Here is a 19,754-nt window from a genome sequence, read left to right on the forward strand (position 1 = left end):
CGGGGTTGGAATTAGATTTTTCTATTTTTATGCCCTTTCCCTTATTATTTTCTTTTGCCTTTTTAAATTCAGTTGGGGTAATTTCTATAACATCTTCGGAATTCTCGTCGGAATCCGATTCATCGGAGAATTGGTAATCCTCCCAATATTTTGCTTCCTTGGCGGAAACACCATTGACCATAATTAACCTTGGTCGGTTGGTTGAGGATTTTCTTTTACTCAACTGTTTTATTATTTCCCCCACCGGTTCTATTTCTTCATCCGGTTCCGATTCTTCTTCCGGTTCCGATTCTTCTTCTGGTTCCGACTCTTCTTCCGGTTCCTCTTCGGGAACTTGTGAATCAGTCCACGAATCATTCCAATTTACATTTGACTCTTCATTATTATTAGGTGAGTCAATGGGACTTGTTCTAGAGGTAGACATCTATCACATAATATCAAACGCGTTAAGAGATTAATATATCACATAATATTCACATGTTAAAAATATATAGTTTCCAACAAAATTTGTTAAGCAATCATTTTTCAAGTAAACACGGTCGAAGTCCAGACTCACTAATGCATCCTAACAAACTCGATAAGACACACTAATGCAAAATTCTGGTTCTCTAAGACCAACGCTCGGATACCAACTGAAATGTCCCGTTCTTATTGATTAAAAACGTTCCATATTAATTGATTTCGTTGCGAGGTTTTGACCTCTATATGAGACATTTTTCAAAGACTGCATTCATTTTTAAAACAAACCATAACCTTTATTTCATAAATAAAGGTTTAAAAAGCTTTACGTAGATTATCAAATAATGTTAATCTAAAATATCCTGTTTACACACGACCATTACATAATGGTTTACAATACAAATATGTTACATCGAAATCAGTTTCTTGAATGCAGTTTTTACACAATATCATACAAACATGGACTCCAAATCTTGTCCTTATTTTAGTATGCAACAGCGGAAGCTCTTAATATTCACCTGAGAATAAACATGCTTTAAACGTCAACAAAAATGTTGGTGAGTTATAGGTTTAACCTATATATATCAAATCGTAACAATAGACCACAAGATTTCATATTTCAATACACATCCCATACATAGAGATAAAAATCATTCATATGGTGAACACCTGGTAACTGACATTAACAAGATGCATATATAAGAATATCCCCATCATTCCGGGACACCCTTCGGATATGATATAAATTTTGAAGTACTAAAGCATCTGGTACTTTGGATGGGGTTTGTTAGGCCCAATAGATCTATCTTTAGGATTCACGTCAATTAGGGTGTCTGTTCCCTAATTCTTAGATTACCAGACTTAATAGAAAGGGGCATATTCGATTTTGATAATTCAACCATAGAATGTAGTTTCACGTACTTGTGTCTATTTTGTAAATCATTTATAAAACCTGCATGTATTCTCATCCCAAAAATATTAGATTTTAAAAGTGGGACTATAACTCACTTTCACAGATTTTTACTTCGTCGGGAAGTAAGACTTGGCCACTGGTTGATTCACGAACCTATAACAATATATACATATATATCAAAGTATGTTCAAAATATATTTACAACACTTTTAATATATTTTGATGTTTTAAGTTTATTAAGTCAGCTGTCCTCGTTAGTAACCTACAACTAGTTGTCCATAGTTAGATGTACAGAAATAGATCGATAAATATTATCTTGAATCAATCCATGACCCAGTGTATACGTATCTCAGTATTGATCACAACTCAAACTATATATATTTTGGAATCAACCTCAACCCTGTATAGCTAACTCCAACATTCACATATAGAGTGTCTATGGTTGTTCCGAAATATGTATAGATGTGTCGACATGATAGGTCAAAACATTGTATACGTGTCTATGTATCTCAAGATTACATAATATACAATACAAGTTGATTAAGTTATGGTTGGAAGAGATTTGTTACCAATTTTCACGTAGCTAAAATGAGAAAAATTATCCAATCTTGTTTTACCCATAACTTCTTCATTTTAATTCCGTTTTGAGTGAATCAAATTGCTATGGTTTCATATTGAACTCTATTTTATGAATATAAACAGAAAAAGTATAGGTTTATTGTCGGAAAAATAAGTTACAAGTCATTTTTGTAAAGGTAGTCATTTCAGTCGAAAGAAACGACGTCTAGATGACCATTTTAGAAAACATACTTCCACTTTGAGTTTAACCATAATTTTTGGATATAGTTTCATGTTCATAATAAAAATCATTTTCTCAGAATAACAACTTTTAAATCAAAGTTTATCATAGTTTTTAATTAACTAACCCAAAACAGCCCGCGGTGTTACTACGACGGCGTAAATCCGGTTTTACGGTGTTTTTCGTGTTTCCAGGTTTTAAATCATTAAGTTAGCATATCATATAGATATAGAACATGTGTTTAGTTGATTTTAAAAGTCAAGTTAGAAGGATTAACTTTTGTTTGCGAACAAGTTTAGAATTAACTAAACTATGTTCTAGTGATTACGAGTTTAAACCTTCGAATAAGATAGTTTTATATATATGAATCGAATGATGTTATGAACATCATTACTACCTCAAGTTTAGTAGGTAAACCTACTGGAAGTGACAAGAAATGATCTAGCTTCAAAGGATCTTGGATGGCTTGAAAGTTCTTGAAGTAGGATCATGACACAAAAACAAGTTCAAGTAAGATTTTTACTCGAATTAAGATAGTTTATAGTTATAGAAATTGAATCAAAGTTTGAATATGAATATTACCTTGAATAAGAAAGATAACCTACTGTATATATCAAAGGTTTCTTGATCTTAGATGATTACTTGGAATGGATTAGAAAGCTTGGAAGTAAATTAGTAAACTTGAAGGGATTTTTGAAGTGTTCTTGAAGTGTTCTTCCTATGATGATTATAGCTTGATTCTTGAAGTGATTTTTGATGAAGATGATGATTAACTACTGGAAAAATACGTTCATAATAGTATGTGTGTGTTGAGAGAGAATTAGAAAGACAATTGGAAGTGAAATGGAGTGAATGATGAGTGGTAGTTGGTGAGTGGTTAGTGGGGTTAAAAGGAGTTCTAGTTAGTTGACTAGCTCATGGTAGAAGTTAAAATTGATTAGTCATACATGACATAATCAAGAGTGGAATCCCATGCTAGTTCCTATTGGTATATACCCATAGTAAGTACGTTTTGAAGCTGTGTATAATACGGGTAAGAATACGACTAGAATTCTTGATGAAAGAAAAGAATAGGAAAGTAACTGTAACCATTTTCGTTAAGTATGAGTGTTTTGAAGTCTTCCAAAAGTATTTTAATACATCTAAATACACTACATGTATATACATTTTAACTGAGTCGTTAAGTCATCGTTAGTCGTTACATGTAAGTGTTGTTTTGAAACCTTTAAGTTAACGATCTCAATTAATGTTGTTAACCTATTTTTTATTATATCTAATGAGATGTTAAATTATTATATTATCATGATATTATGATATATTAATATATCTTAATATGATATATATATATACATTTAAATGTCGTTACAACGATAATCGTTACATATATGTCTCGTTTCGAAATCCTTAAGTTAGTAGTCTTGTTTATATGTATATAACTCATTGTTAATATACTTATGGAGATACTTACTTATCATAATCTCATGTTAACCATATGTATATCCATATATATATCGTCATGTCGTTTTTACAAGTTTTAACGTTCGTGAATCGCCGGTCAACTTGGGTGGTCAATTGTCTATATGAAACATATTTCAATTAATCAAGTCTTAACAAGTTTGATTGCTTAACATGTTGAAAACACTTAATCATGTAAATAACAATTTCATTTAATATATATATAAACATGGAAAAGTTCGGGTCACTACAGTAAAGTTGTTCATCTAGTCGCTAGCTACGTGGTGATAGTAGTGGTAAGTCCTAATCTTCATTTTCTTACTTAATTAGTGTTATGGGGTTAGGGTTTGGGTTAATGTTGAACATATAACCCATAATTGGTGATTTTGGGGGTTTGTGAGAAAGATTGAGTCATGAGGACTCAAGAACAACCAACCTAGGGTTTCAAAGTAAGAAATGGTGTTAATGAGTCTAATGGTTAGTTAATCAGTAGCTCAATTGTGTTGTTAGTAAAATGTGTTTCTAGGGTTCATGGTTGACTTGAAATGGGTCAAATGGGTAGGGTTGACCTAACGGGATTAATTGGGTATGAAACACCCTAGATATGTGTTGATGGAAGTCTTAGAGCCTAAATCACTAGCTTCTAGTGATTTGTGGTGAGTCTTGACCTCTATTATATGATTCTAGTGCAAATGGATCATAAGTACCCCTTTGGGTCATAAATGCACTAGTGAGGCTAGATGGTGGTTAACCCAACTTGTTATGTGAATTAATTAGGAATTAATTGTGCTAGGTGACTCGCCTTGAAGGTTACACGTTTTTATTGGAAATATTGCCAAGTCGACAAGGTGAGTGGAATGATTATACATGTATGTATATAATGTATCTATTTGTAGGGCGGGGAAGGGGCTGGGGTATATGTTGTCTATACCACCAAGAGTTAGTGATATATTTCGTTGTACACTAACGATGGATATTTCGTTGTCCAAATCGCCCAAGAGTTAGTGATATATTTCGTTGTACACTAACGATTGCTTGAACGGATATTTCGTTGTCCGTTTCGCCTAGGGGTTAGTGATATATTTCATTGTACACTAACGGTTGTTATGAACACCGATGGGAAATTCGAAGTACCATTCCCATGTATTATTGGTTAACCATAATTACGCATTGTAGTGTAGTATATTATATTATTCGGGTTATATATATGCTATTGTTGTGCTAGCTCGTGATCTTGAAGGGTTTAAAGTTATACTTGCAATGGTAGGCTATGTAAATTGCTAGCGTGTATGAGGTATTCGTGTAAGTGTATGCAAGTAGGTATACTATAGAGGTATGTGTATAATTATTGTATTCACTAAGCGTTAGCTTACCCCCTCGTTGTTTACCTTTTTAGGATCCGGCTTGGATAAGGGCAAAGGTATTTGCACGGATTAGTGGCTTTCGGGGGTTTTAGCTTTTTGGAAGTTCGACCAAGATTTGGGTAGTTTAACCCCAAACACCATGCTCTAGTGACGTTTGGCAATTAAACCTTTTGTGGTCGAAACTCGTATTTCGTACTTAATGGTATTTTGGGCATATGTGGGCCCCGCGATGTAAAACTAGTTTTTATTGTGGAAATCCATTAGTTTTACTTATATTGTTATGTTGTGATAAATTGCTTCGTTGGAACGTGTCGGGAAGCGGGTTTTTCGTTCACGTGTAAAAGAAAACTAATCAGTCTCCGTTAGTACAATTGGACGCCGTCCTAAAGTGTTGGACGCCGTCCAAGTCTTCAGTACTGGACGCCGTCCAGATGTACAGGTTCAAATTTTTTTTTTTTTGGGTCGTGTTTTTGGTATAACAAGGGTTGGGTCGTTATAAGTGGTAGCAGAGCATGGTCTAAGGGATTTAGGTGACTTGAGATAGGCGCCTAGACTTTGACTTTTGTGTTGTTGAATTATATGCGAGACTGGTAGGACTACGGGTCGGTGCGGGTTTTGATTAGTTCTTAGATGCATTGGCAGACTAACTATGCTATACTATGATGTTACTAATCATGTGTTATTGTTTGAACATCGAGCAAGATGGTTGTGATACGTTTGAGCATGACACGGCATGTGAGCGAAATAGTGAGTCGCAACCACTATTACGGTTGCAAGTCAAGTCAAACAAGGATGTGCGACAAGTATCGAGCTAGATGTGGTGTGTGTGCGGTCATATGCATTGGTATATATGTGTATTAATTTCTTGGTGATGTCTAATCCATTTTTAATCTTTAGAATGAAGATGAGAAACGGAACGGATACGAATGGCAATGGTAGTCCCTCTCATGTGGAGGAAGATGAGATGACTACCAAGATTGAGGCCGCTTTAGAAAACTATGTTTTGGTTTTCTCACGAAGGGTTAAACAAATTATCGAAGAGTCGGTTTCGGAACAAATTTTCGATATGATCCAAGAACGAATGTCAAATGCCGTCAAAGATGAAGTTGAAAGGAGGTTTCCTAGACCTCAAAATGGGGGCGAGTTGGAGTTTAGTTATAAGAACTTCTTGACGATTAAGCCTCCTCACTTTCACGGGGATCCCGACCCCATGAAAATTGCAGCTTGGATCTCCGATGTTAAACGTTGTTTTCGCACGACCGATTGCCCACCCGAGAAAAAGACGAGGCTTGCTACTAGTTTGTTAAGGGGCCATGCTAAAGATTGGCTCGATGGTAAGATTGATATGGTGGGTGAGGCGGCATTTGTAGGGTTATCTTGGGCTGAGTTCAAGAAGGAGTTTTTCCTTGAATATCATACGCAAGCGGATCTTTCCAAATTGCGCAACGAGTTAAGGAACATACGTCAAGGGTCTTTGGACCTAAACACTCTCAAAACCAATTTTCTCGCCAAAGAACGTTTTTGCCCCGAGAATGTGGGGAATGATCAATTGTTAATGGAAGACTTTCATGCAACCCTTAGAGATGATTTGAAGGGTAAAATTAGTATTGGTCATGTTGAGACTTTTGCTAAGCTTTTGGCGGTAGCAAAGGGGTTTGAAGTGTAAGCTCCAAGTCTGGTTAGTTATGCGCCAAGTAAAAGAAAGTTTGAAGCTTCTAGTTTTTCAAACAAAAAGCGTAGGGGAGCATTCGAAAGTGTTGGTAGTGTGAAGAAAGGTGCTTCTAATGTCCACGTGACCACATGCTAAAATTGTGGGTAAAAAGGTCACTACTCTCGTGATTGCCCAAAATCGCGTGCTAATGTGATCACATGCTTTAATTGTCAACAAGAAGGGCACCGAAAGTCGGAGTGCCCCGATCTCCGAAATGATCAAGTTAAGAGAATATAGAAGGTGGCGAGGTCGGCAAGGGGGCATAATTATTTGATGACTAATGATGAAGCTAAGCAATCCAATGAAGTCGTCTCAGGTACTTTCATGGTTAACTCTAATCCGGCGAGGATTCTATTTGATAGCGGTGCAAGTTTATCATTTGTGTCTCCAAATTTTGTGCCTAAACTTAATAAACCATTAGCTAAGTTAAGTCGTCTGGTAGAAGTCGAAATAACGGATGGCAAGACGGTACTAGTGGTTGATGTGTGTAAAAATTGTAATGTTGTGTTTGGTGTCGAAAACTTTAAAATTGATCTAATCTCGATGACTTTGGGTGATTTTGATATCGTGGTTGGTATAGATTGGCTCGATCATAATAGAGCCGATATTGCATGCCATGAAAATCTATTCGTGTGAAGACCCCAAGTGGGGGAGAGTTAATTATTCATGGCGATAAGCGTAGAAGACTTGTGCCGATATGCACTTTTGCACGGGCACATCGTTTCCTTGTTAGTGGTGGCATGGCTTTTCTTGCCCATGTTGTTGATACTCGTGATGAGCCACCACCCATTCGTGAGATTCCGGTGGTTAATGAATTCGAAGACGTTTTCCGGACGAGTTACCGGGTGTTCCGGCGGAAAGACAAGTTTAATTTCGCATTGAGTTGGTTCCGGGAGCTACTCCCATTGCTAAAACTCCTTATCGTTTAGCGCCGATGGAAATGCAAGAATTGTTAAATCAAACCCAATAGTTACTTGAGAAGGGTTTTATCCGACCGAGTGCTTCGCCATGGGGTGCTCCGGTCTTGTTCGTGAAAAAGAAAGATGGTAGTATGCGTATGTGCATTGATTATCGGGAGTTGAATAAAGTGACGATCAAGAATAGTTATCCATTGCCTAGGATTGACGATTTGTTTGACCAGATCCAAGGTGCGACATATTTCTCTAAAATTGACCTACGGTCCGGCTATCATCAAATGCGGGTCCGTGAGGAAGATATCGAGAAAACGGCCTTTCGAACGCGTTACGGGCATTTTGAGTTTGTAGTTATGCCTTTTGGTCTTACGAATGCACTGGCGGCATTTATGGATCTTATGAACCGAGTGTGCCAACCTATGTTGGACAAGTCAGTAATTGTGTTCATCGATGACATACTTGTCTATTCGAAGAGTATGATGGAACATGAACATCATTTGCGTAGTATGTTGAAAACGTTGCGAAAGGAGAAGTTGTATGCTAAGTTCTCGAAATGTGAATTTTGGCTAAGGGAATTTCAATTCCTTGGCCATATTGTGAACTAGGATGGTATTCAAGTAGATCCGGGGAAGATAGAGACGGTGAAGAGTTGGGGACAACCGACTACGCCTACAGAAATCCAAAGTTTTCTCGGATTGGCCGGTTATTATCGTCGGTTTATCCAAGATTTTTCTAAGATTGCTTCTCCATTCACGAAATTGACGAGGAAGAACGCAAGATTTAATTGGAAAAATGAGCAAGAAATTGCTTTCCAATTATTAAAAGAGAAGTTGTGTCAAGCTCCGGTCTTGGTGTTGCCGGAAGGTGTAGATGATATGACGGTTTATTGTGATGCCTCTTTAAATGGGCTCGGGTGTGTTCTAATGCAACGAGGTAAAGTCATCGCTTACGCCTCTCGCCAATTAAAGGAACATGAAAAGAGATACCCGACTCATGATCTCGAATTAGTGGCGGTGGTCCATGCTTTAAAATTTTGGCGCCACTACTTGTATGGTGTCAAGTGTACGATTTATTCGGATCATAAGAGTTTGAAACATCTTTTTGATCAACGGGATTTAAATTATCGTCAACATAGATGGATGGATGTGGTGAAGGATTAGGATTGTGAGATACTTTACCATCCGAGCAAGGTGAATGTAGTCGCGGATGCGTTAAGTCAAAAGAGTCAACATCCGGCGATACGTTTAGGATTGTTGCGCATGAAAATTACTAACGACTTTCTCGAAAAGCTCGGTGAGATTCAAATTGAAGCCTTTGTCCATAATAAATGTGAAGAACGGATCGTGGGGTAAATGGAGTTTATTACGTTGGGCCCTCAAGGTTTGTTGTCCTTTCAAGGAAGAGTGTGGATACCAAGGATGGGGGAATTCCGAAAGGTGCTTCTTTTGCGAAGCGCACAAGTCTAAGTATTCCATTCATCCGGGTGCGACGAAAATGTACCGTGATTTGAGGAAAGATTATTGGTGGCCGAGCATGAAACGCGACGTTGTTAAGTATGTTGAGCAATGCGTCACGTGTTTGCAAGTTAAAGCCGAAAACCAAAAGCCGTACGGTAAGTTGCAACCGCTAGAAATTTCGATGTGGAAGTGGGAGCATATTACCATGGATTTTATTACCAAGTTTCCAAAGACGGCAAGGACCCAATTTGATACTATTTGGGTGATTGTTGATAGATTGACGAAGAGTGCATTGTTTCTTCCTATCAAAGAAGCAATTACGTCGGAGGCACTTGCGAAGATGCTCATTAAAGAAGTGATATCGAGACATGGCGTTCCCGTGTCTATTGTTTCGGATCGGGACACGCGTTTTACTTCTCGATTTTCGAAAATTTTTCATGAAGATATGGGAATGAGAGTGAATATGAGTACGGTGTATCATCCTCAAACGGACAGTCAAACCAACCGTACGAATTAAACATTGGAGGATATGTTGCGAGCGTGTATTATTGATTTCGGTGGTAGTTGGGATGAACACTTGCCTTTGGTGGAATTCTCGTACAATAATAGTTTTCACTCTAGTATTGAAATGCCACCATATGAGATGTTATATGGTAGAAGGTGTCGAACCCCGATTTGTTGGGGCGAAGTGGGTCAAAGGGAAGTCAGGAGCACCGAATTGGTATTGGAAACGAATAGTAAAATCGAAATGATTCGGGCTCGTTTAAAAGCAGCGCAAGATAGACAAAAGTCTTATGTCGATAAACGTAGATGACCGATCGAGTTTCAAGAAGGTGACATGGTGATGCTTAAGGTTTCGCCGTGGAAGGGTATTATTCGGTTTCGAAAATGGGGAAAGTTAGCTCCTCGGTTTATTGGGCCATTTAAGATTTTGGCTCGTGTTGGTGAAGTTGCTATCGGTTGGAATTACACGAAGAGCTCACGGGGATCCATAATACATTTCATGTTTCCCATCTCCGTAAGTGTCTTGCGGATGATTCGTCATGGATGCCACTAGATGAGATCGAGTTGAACAACAAGTTAGAGTATGTTGAAGAGCCGATTGTATACTTGATGAAAAGGTGAAGATGTTGCGTTACAAAGAGGTGAGGACTTTTAAGGTCCAATGGCGTCGTAGTAAAGGTTCCGAGTTTACATGGGAACCCGAAGAATTTGTGTTGGTTTATCTTCCTGCGTGTCATGCGGCGTGGATTGCGAGGACGCAATCCGGTTCAAGTGGGGGAGAGTTGTAACATCCTGTTTTCCCAGTTAGTTGGGACGCCGTCCAAAATCTTGGAACGCCGTCCAACATTGAAGGACTAGATGCTGTCCAGATTATGGGACGCCATCCAGATGAACTGAAGGGCAGCTGTTTGGTTTTTAGATATTTTAGAAGGGTATTTTGGTATTTTCACAATGGAACGAGTTTGGGGCCATTAGATCAGTTTTGGAGTGTGTCATTACTCCACTTTCAACAACCTCAACCCTACCACTTCAAGTTTAGAGAGAGAGAGATTTCTAGGGTAAGAAAACTCAAGCAAAGGAAGAAGAAGCTAGTTTCGGGTCTTACCTCGAGTAGTAAAGTTGTTCATCTAGTCGCTAGCTACGTGGTGATAGTAGTGGTAAGTCTTAATCTTCATTTTCTTACTTAATTAGTGTTAAGAGGTTAGGGTTTGGGTTAATGTTGAACATAAACCCCATAATTGGTGATTTTGGGGGTTTGTGGGTAAGACTGAATCATGAGGACTCAAGAACAACCAACCTAGGGTTTCAAAGTAAGAAATGGTGTTAATGAGTCTAATGGTTAGTTAATCACTAGCTCACTTGTGTTGTTAGTAAAATGTGTTTCTAGGGTTCATGGTTGACTTGAAATGGGTCAAATGGGTAGGGTTGACCTAACATGATTAATTGGGTATGAAACACCCTAGATATGTGTTGATGGAAGTCTTAGAGCCTAAATCACTAGCTTCTAGTGATTTGTGGTGAGTCTTGACCTCTATTATATGATTCTAGTGCAAATGAGTCATAAGTACCCCTTTGGATCATAAATGCACTAGTGAGGCTAGATGGTGGTTAGCCCAACTTGTTATGTGAATTAATTGGGAATTAATTGTAAAGACCTCGACCTTATCCTCCCGGACGAAGTCTTCAACATTTGGTTCCATTGCAATGATCGACTCCAAGTAAGGTCCTTAGTATGAGCTAATGCACAGCGGAAGACTTAATTCATACCTGAGAATAAACATGCTTTAAAAAAAGTCAACATAAAGTTGGTGAGATATATAGGTTTGATGCTAGCAGCGTTATAACTATGGACCACAAGATTTCATATGTAAACATTTTAATAAAAATATTCTAAGTGGTTGAGCACTTGGTAACCATACTTAACATTTAATCACGTCGCATATTCCCTTTATTATGAAATCTTACTACACCGTACCAAGTGTAGTTACGAAACGAAGTACTGTGCAACCGTTGAATACTGGTCGTCCAGTCCGGTTGGGGTTGTCAGGCCCGATAGATCTATCAACAGGATTCGCGTTTACAATACCGCTGTAAATATTAGTTACCAAGCTACAGGGAAGTATGCCAGTGGTACAACTCAACGTAGAATATATTTTTCAGTTACTTGTGTCCATATCGTAAAACATAAAATACATGTATTCTCATCCCGAAATATTTAGAGTTTAAAAATGGGACTATATACTCACCTAATGTATTTTGTAGTAAAAATACATATAACATCATTTGAACAAGTGTAGGGTTGGCCTCGGATTCACGAACCTATATCATTTATATATATATATTAACACACATATTTGTACTCTAATGAATTTATTATATCTTAAATTATATATTATATATATTTAATTTGTATGTATCTTTAAAAATGACTAATATTTATGTAGTTATATTAATATTTATATGTGATTAATATTATATTAAAATACATCATTTGTTATATATGAATGTTTATAAAAAAAAATATTTATTATATGTAATATTATTATAAGTAAAATTTTATATGCATAATATTTATTTGTTGTAAAAATGATAATAATGATAATAGTAGTAACAAAAATAATGGTAATAATAATAATGATAATAATTTTTAATAATAATAATAATAATAATAATAATAATAATAATAATAATAATAATAATAATAATAATAATAATAATATTAATAATAATAATAATAATAATAATAATAATATTAATAATAATAATAATAATAATTTTTAATAATAATAATAATAATGAAAATGAAAGTATAAAAGTGTATACCATATTTAAAGCTTTTCTAGAAAGAAACGCCCACAACGGGACTCGAACCCGTGACCTCCAGTTCCCATATCACAGACTTAACCACCCAAACTATCACTCTTTTCTGTTATCTACCTCAAATTAATATTTATAAACCGTTTATCTATCAATTTATCTTCCCCTTTCTCCAAAAACTCGGCCCAACTGTAATACGGCCCAAGAACAGTCATTCGACCTAAACCCTTCGGCCCAATACTTCACTATGAAAACAGTCCAGCTTTCATTTAAATGAAAAAAAAAAATGTACAGTCGCCTGAAATGAGTTTCGAACTCGAGATCTCTCATTCAACGACAACACTCTCAACCATTCTGCCATAACTATTTTTCTGTTTATAACACGTTTTGTTTATTTATAACCCGTTTTTCGGCCAAATCAAATAACAGCCATTCAGACAAAGATCATAGGATTCTGTTGGAAAAGAAAAAGATACATCACACCCGACAAAGCAAGTTGTACACTGCCATTAAACCCTCATCTTTATTATTAAATTATTATCATAAATTGTCACAAGAGCTTCAATCAGTGGGAAACAGGTGTCGATTTACAAGGGTTTGATCAACTATAAATCAATCGAGATTGTAGAATAATATCTGTCTTCTTCATTCGAAAGAAAAAATAAATAAATAATAACAGTAGGTATTTCGTGAAGCAGCAGCAGTTTAACAATGATGAAGTTTTAGTTTTGATTAAAACAGTAAAAGAAAAAAAATGGCACATGGTTGGTGGTTTCAACGAAGAGGGAAAGAAAAGAAAGGTGGTGGAAGTGGTTTGGTGAAGGGTTTTTCATGGTGGTGATCGACAAGATGGTTTGGGTTTTGGTTGCACTCAAATAGAGAACGAAGTACACCGAAACGAGTAATAGCAACCGGTGTTTGAAGGGTTTTCGAAAAGCATTAAGTAGCAACGGGTTTCGAGTAATAAAGGTAGTGGTTTCAACTCGAATAGAAAACAGAAACATCAACGATTTGCATCTGCAAACAGCTGCAGCAATAGCGAGAATTTGTTTGAGTCGAAACAGAAATAGATGAGCTGTAGCAGTAAGTTAGAAACGTAAAACGATGATGGTTGTGTGGGTTGGTTTGAACAATAGTATCTGCAATTATGTAGTTACAGGTTTGTGGTTTTCGAGTTGAATTGTAAACGAAGTATAGGCGTAGTGTATTCGATGAGATGATTGCGGTTATTGTGGTGGTTTAGTATATGGTTCATAATAGAAACAACAAGAGTGACGAGTGGTGGTTTGTGGTAGTGTTTAAATGGGTTCGGGTTTGATGATCATATTTGAATAGAAACCGAAGGAGAATTAGAGAGAAAGAGGTTTAGAGTGGTGGCTCATGAGGATTGTAGTGTGACGATATGGGTGGTGGTTCTTCATGGGTCTCGGTTCCATAGAATTTTGCAACTAGTGGGATGGTTTATTCATGGTATTTGGTTGTGGTAATTGATATAGAGGGTGGTGGCTTATGTAATATACATATTTGCATGTGGTTGTAATGATGGTTGAAATAGTTGGTAGTCATGGTACTTCGAACTATCAGAAAGATTAAAACGAAAGGTTGATGATTGAAGGGTGGCTGTCATGAAATTTCGTAAATTGAATTATGGTGGTGATATGTATGTGTGTCCATCCCTATATCTAAGTGCATTGTATGTATATATATTCCACTCATGAGATGATTAAACAAAACCAAAACAGTGTATATCTTTTTCAATTTTTCTACTCACGGATTGAATATAAGTGTTGCAAGTTGTAATTGTTGATGGGACCAAAAGTGGTAATCATTCATATAATTCCATATATAATAAAATTCGGAAGATATCAAGAGTTGATGATGTAAGGTATCGATATTTTGATTAAAAGAAGATGTGGGATTTTAATACGGAAGCATTACAATAATTTAGTTAATTATTTTATAATCTTAAACGTGTAAGTATCATTAGCTGTCACCTTTATCTTTTAATACCTCACGTGAATATTACATATTTGTTAACATTATATAATATTCTAAGATGTTAACATTGCAGATTATATAATCCTACTATGTAAGGTTGTTTATGAGAATGAGTGTCAAGCTGATAAACAAAATAATGAACATTGTACTTCGTTGTAAATCAGTGGCGAATGAAAATACACTAAAAATATATTTATGTATCTACTTATAAATAGTTGTTCGTGAATCGTCAGGCATGGTCAAAGGGTAACTAATTATTCAAATATAGATTTTAAACTTTCTAGACTCAACATTAAAGGTTTTGCTTATCGTGTCGGGAACATATAAAGATTAAGGTTTAAATTTGGTCGGAAATTTCCGGGTCGTTACAGTACCCACCCGTTAAAAAAATTTCGTCCCCGAAATTTGGTAGAGGTTGTCATAAATAACAATAGGAATGTTTTCATGACGAATATGAGATAATAATAGAGTTTTATCATTATCGGAAGATATGGATAAAACGATTCGATCATGTGAAGCGCACGAGTGAAGTTATCACAAAAGAATGAAATGAGTAAGTATAGAATTGTTTTAACCGATGACGTGATTAGGATTGATTTTCGGATTTTAAGGGATTCAGAGAAAATCTTACATAATAAGATTTGGTTCTTCAGCGATCAAAATCTTCTTTGATTTAATATGGCAATCTGTTTTGGTTTCTCTGTCGGATATTTCTCTATAAATCCACCCTTCATTTTCCTTATTTTTTGCAACTCACATCTTTTACTTTTTCTCCTTAATTTATTCCTTAAGATATTCCTTAAAATGCTCCATCCCGTTCTAATTCTCGTTATACTTCAAATTTTCACATCTGTCATTCTCCTTTTTCACCTACCCCCAGAAGAATCTATTTACTTCTACTATACTCTTGTTGTTATAATGTTTCTAGTTCTCCCATGTCTCTATATTGCTATCTGCATCGGTATACACGGTTTGTAGATCCTGGGTGGCTGTTGAGTTTTATATTTTCCCTTATTTTTCGGAGCCTCATGCTTTTGTTTTCTCTTCCTGACTTTGAGTCAAGCGAGTAATGGTCCGGAATTTGTAGGTATGAAATTCGGAATGAATATAGCTAATGTTCTTAGAAAGAAATGGTAATGGCACGATTTTGATTGGTCAAATTACCAGGAAAGGATAGAATTATCAAGATGATATGTTCCTAATACGTTTGGAGATTAAATAGAATGTAAGAGCCGTGTAACATGGCACATGATGATGGTACTGTGAATCATCACATTCCATTAGAAACTTAACATGACTTACTGTAATATAATGAAGTTGATCAAGTTTCATTATATTATACTAATTCATGCATCAGTTCCCAACACTACTTCAAAACATTCATGTTTTAAACTCAGAGATTTCAGAATTTAGAAACTAACACAGTTTCTTTTATGTTGTAACGCAGATATAAATGATTTCGGATAAGGATAGTTATGAAAATATCTTCAGAGATACTGAGGATATTTATATTGAAAGGCACGATGATATCTTAGGTTTTCTGTCATCGATGGATAACGAGGAAGATTTGTTTGTGAAGGTTTAGAATAAGAAGTAAGGTGTGTATTGACGATCTCGATAGACACTGAATCATTTGGATCCTTTGAAGGCAGGTTCCATTCTTTGTGATTTATTCACAACCTCTTTCATACTTTGCTCCGTCTATTTTTCAATTCTAACCCTTTTTATTTTTCTGAACTTTTTCAATATACTGTACTTTATCGTCAAGCTTTTGACTGTTAAGGTCGTTTACAGTTTTTGCTGCTTCATTAGCTTTTCAAGAACTACTTCACAGTTCAAGGTGTTTTTCAGAAACTTCACATTCGAAGTATGAAATTCTTAGGGATAAACGTTGTAGGTATAACTGAAGAAGTTCTGCGAGATTTTTAAAATACTAATTGCGGATTTCGCCAAAGAGATAACGAGCTGCTGATACATCTGATGATGATATCGTGGAATATAAAAGGTTCTCTGGTAACAACGGCGAAGGAACAAGGTATAAATATCGAGATTATAATAGGAACGAAGTGGAGCTGTGACAAAATTAGCTTCCTGAAAAGAAATTGTAGGGTTGTTTTTGCTAATAAATGGCAAAGGATTCAACACAATATGTGCTAAACTATGAATTTGGATTCGAGAGTTTTTCAGGTGCATAAATCTTTTCTTTCGTAGATGAAGTGCGGCGGGTTCAACTTCTCGATCGAGGTGTTTTCAGATATCATGAAAAAGTTGTGAATGCGAATTGTAATAGTCAAGATACGAATGAGGTTTGTGATGAAATCAAGTGGCAAACTTGAAGATTAGTTTTAGTTTCATATGTTATAATCAGCATTTTAACTCATTTTAATTGTCCAAAGTTAGCAGTCCAATGGTCCGATTACGCAATGATTCAATAGATTCATATATAAGTTAGATATATAATATTCGAATTACTTAATACGTATTATGACCCGTGTACCGGTCTCGGTGTCGATCACAACTCAAAGTATATATATATTTTGGAATCCACCTCAACCCTGTATAGCCAACTATAGAGTGTCTATGGTCGTTCCGAAATATATATATAGATGGGTCAATATGATAGGTCGAAACCTTGTATACGTGTCCCGTTATTTAAAGTGCGTAAAAGTAAATAACAGAAATTAAATGACGATAAATAAAATTGCGAGAATGTAAATTGCGGAAATTAAATTGCGATAAATTAAATGTTAATCAGTTAGCTGGAAACAGTTAGCCGGAACAGTTAGCGTGAAATCCTATCACAATTTCAATTAATTAATTCGTTTGTTTCTAACACTTTTTATTTTTGTCCAATGTTTTCTTCGTTATGCCACTTGTTGGATTCTGATAGGTCAAAATCTAAATATGAAATTTGAATAGAAATGATTATTCTGTGTTGAACGGATACGTACATCGGTAGTTGTAAGTAGTATAGTAAATGATCGTTGAATCAGATTCGAAGAATGTACAGTGTAACTTATTAATGTGAATCCTAAATATTCCTCGGGTACTACCCACCCGTTAAAATATTTTCACCATTAAAAGTTTGTACGAAAGAATTTTAATTACAATCTTTATGAAAATATACTTGCATATATATTTTCTTCGGATGTAATTATAATTTGATGAGTTTATAAGGTATTAAACTCATTTGATTTATCGTTAATACTAGATTACATGATCTCTAAAACATTAGAGATTTCATAATCACCATATCGAACAAAGATATATGAGGTAGAACGTTACGTAAAGCGAAGGTAATCGATGTAGAACGATATATAGAACGAAGATTATACTTGAAGTACAGATGATGATATTGAGGCGTGTGATGTTGATATCCGAGGTACAGGTTGTGATGAGATTTACGACACAGTTGTGGTTTTAGGGTGATAAGAGTATTGTCGGCGTTGATGATTGTGGTACGGATTATGATGCTGGTGCTGTTGCTGGTGTTTGTAAACTTCGCACCAGGTTCTCCAAAGTCGTCACACGAGCGCGTAGTTCGTTAATTTCTTCTAGTACTACGGAATGATTGACGGTTGAGACGAGCGGTTGAGTAAGATTCAAAATATAGGATAATATATAATCGTGACGGGATACTCTAGAAATGAGAGGGTAAATGGTTTCTCGAACAGGTTTGTCGGTAAGTGCTTTCAGGTTCATCGCCTGGAGGCAATTTGAGAAGAATCTTTAACGTGAAATGATTTTCGAATATAGAATAATATTCTAACTTCATAGAATATCTATAATAATAAAGATTTTGTAGCCTACAGGGGATCTTACGACATATGACAAACAAGTCTACAGATGCGCTAAGATATGAATTATCAGATACGCTAAGATATGAATTTCGTCTATACACTATCGATGCACTAAATGCAGTAGGACGTGTCTAGACTTGAGAATGATAGGCAGACGATTTCCTAAGGATGATAAGCAGATGATTTCCGACTAGAAATGATAAGCAAAACTTTTTGACAGGTAGACACGGTCAAAGTCCAGACTTACTAATGTATCCTAACAACTACCAGTTAGACACACTAATGCAAGGCCTGGTTCGCTAAGACCAACGCTCTGATACCACCTGTAAAGACCTCGACCTTATCCTCCCGGACGAAGTCTTCAACATTTGGTTCCATTGCGATGATCGACTCCAAGTAAGGTCCTTAGTATGAGCTAATGCACAGCGGAAGACTTAATTCGTACCTGAGAATAAACATGCTTTAAAAAAAGTCAACATAAAGTTGGTGAGATATATAGGTTTGATGCTAGCAGCGTTATAACTATGGACCACAAGATTTCATATGTAAACATTTTAATAAAAATATTCTAAGTGGTTGAGCACTTGGTAACCATACTTAACATTTAATCACGTCGCATATTCCCTTTATTATGAAATCTTACTACACCGTACCAAGTGTAGTTACGAAACGAAGTACTGTGCAACCGTTGAATACTGGTCGTCCAGTCCGGTTGGGGTTGTCAGGCCCGATAGATCTATCAACAGGATTCGCGTTTACAATACCGCTGTAAATATTAGTTACCAAGCTACAGGGAAGTATGCCAGTGGTACAACTCAACGTAGAATATATTTTTCAGTTACTTGTGTCCATATCGTAAAACATAAAATACATGTATTCTCATCCCGAAATATTTAGAGTTTAAAAATGGGACTATATACTCACCTAATGTATTTTGTAGTAAAAATACATATAACATCATTTGAACAAGTGTAGGGTTGGCCTCGGATTCACGAACCTATATCATTTATATATATATTAACACACATATTTGTACTCTAATGAATTTATTATATCTTAAATTATATATTATATATATTTAATTTGTATGTATCTTTAAAAATGACTAATATTTATGTAGTTATATTAATATTTATATGTGATTAATATTATATTAAAATACATCATTTGTTATATATGAATGTTTATAAAAAAAATATTTATTATATGTAATATTATTATAAGTAAAATTTTATATGCATAATATTTATTTGTTGTAAAAATGATAATAATGATAATAGTAGTAACAAAAATAATGGTAATAATAATAATGATAATAATTTTTAATAATAATAATAATAATAATAATAATAATAATAATAATATTAATAATAATAATAATAATAATAATAATAATATTAATAATAATAATAATAATAATTTTTAATAATAATAATAATAATGAAAATGAAAGTATAAAAGTGTATACCATATTTAAAGCTTTTCTAGAAAGAAACGCCCACAACGGGACTCGAACCCGTGACCTCCAGTTCCCATATCACAGACTTAACCACCCAAACTATC

This window comes from Rutidosis leptorrhynchoides, chromosome 1, assembly GCF_046630445.1.
Source record: "Rutidosis leptorrhynchoides isolate AG116_Rl617_1_P2 chromosome 1, CSIRO_AGI_Rlap_v1, whole genome shotgun sequence".
NCBI classification, from domain to species: domain Eukaryota; kingdom Viridiplantae; phylum Streptophyta; class Magnoliopsida; order Asterales; family Asteraceae; genus Rutidosis; species Rutidosis leptorrhynchoides.